Source organism: Aplysia californica, unplaced genomic scaffold (assembly GCF_000002075.1).
Source record: "Aplysia californica isolate F4 #8 unplaced genomic scaffold, AplCal3.0 scaffold00765, whole genome shotgun sequence".
Lineage (NCBI taxonomy): Eukaryota > Metazoa > Mollusca > Gastropoda > Aplysiida > Aplysiidae > Aplysia > Aplysia californica.
In genome coordinates this window covers 351,060-352,406 of record NW_004798035.1, presented here as the reverse complement: position 1 = coordinate 352,406, position 1,347 = coordinate 351,060, and the positions used below count along the sequence as shown (strand labels likewise).

At 47.7% G+C, this 1,347-nt stretch overlaps 1 long non-coding RNA gene across 1 annotated transcript; it reads left to right on the top strand.

The window, feature by feature from the left end:
- Nucleotides 1–89: 89 nt before the first annotated feature.
- LOC118478637 lies at nucleotides 90–419 on the top strand. Its single transcript, XR_004859192.1, has 2 exons — nucleotides 90–302; nucleotides 344–419. It is a non-coding gene; the product is annotated as an uncharacterized LOC118478637 (long non-coding RNA).
- Nucleotides 420–1,347: the final 928 nt, after the last annotated feature.

Sequence of the window (1,347 nt, the reverse complement as noted above, 5' to 3'; positions counted from 1 at the left end):
TCTCTCTCTCTCTCTCTGTTTCCCTCTCTCTCTTTCCCTCTCTCTCTCCTCTCTCCCTTTCCACCCTCCCTCTCTCTCCACCCTCCCTCTCTCTCCACCCCCTCTCTCTCTCCCTCCCTCTGTCTCTTTCTCCCTCCCTCTCCCTCCCTCCCTTTCATTCTATCACAGAGTGTTGTCATTACATCGCAGACTCCTGTGGCTCTCGCCTCGACTTCTGGTAGAGGTAGTTTTATCACTTACACATTCTGTAATAGCAGTGTTGTACTACTCAGGGCTGTCAAGTTGGTCAATGTGTTCATGAGGTGACAAAAAGGGCTGTCAAGTTGGTCAATGTGTTCATGAGGTGACAAGAAAATCCAGTCGAAGTGTTGCGCATCATTTCTGATCAAATCTGTTACATTAACATGCTCTATTACTTCAAAAAAAAATACCCGAAAAAACAAACAATAAAACTGCGTGTGTTTATAATTGAAGAAAGGTTATTGTTTTGCCAACTTTGAAAAAAGAAAGTTCAGCCATTAAGTTGAGCCCTCAATTCCTTCAAAGTGGTAATAATGGTTTGGAAAGCGGAAATGTAATAAAATTGTATTTTGTTTAACTTAACTCACTTTTCTTTAAATTTTGTTTAGTTTTTTTTTTAAAGAGGTGGGGACCTCTGGATTTTACGTCTATCTCCGAAAAGACGTAAGCAAATGAGGGAGGGAAAATTCGTATGAAGAAAAATGCCTTTCCCAAGAACACACCATAATATGATCGTTCTGAGGCTCGAACCCCCGAACCCGCAGTCTCACACGATCACGGGTCCGGTAGCCTAACCACTAGGCCAATGACGCTACGAGCAAGCTGACAGATCCACTAGGGAGACTGGTGTAGGCGCGCACTGTCCCTATTGTGGTCGGGGACTCTTCGTATTTCATGCCCTTATTTGGCAGTCGTGCTAGTTTTGTGTCTACTGTGGTCTACTGGGCGGATGAGATGAGATGCCTCCTCAAGGTTAGGCCTACTCCAGGTTAGGCTGTTCGTCCTCCTCACGTGGTGGTGTTCTGGGAGAGAGAGAGAGGGGGGAAGGGAGGGAGGGGGAGGGGGGTTGCTGTTTACGCTACGCCCTGGCCCCGTACGGCGTAGTAGAGTTGTAAACTTAGGGAAGCGTGAAGTGAAGGGAGGGTGTGGGGTGGTGGTGGTGGTTGGGACACGAGGAAACCAGTTCAGATGTCCGCCGGTCCCCTTCTCTTGCGATGAGGCGAGGAGAAGAAGGAGAAAAAAGAGGAGGAGAAGGAAGAAAAAAAGTTCCCCTTTGCCCTATGTGCAGCATTCGTAGCAGCCCCAACCAGTTTTGTGGTCACCGCC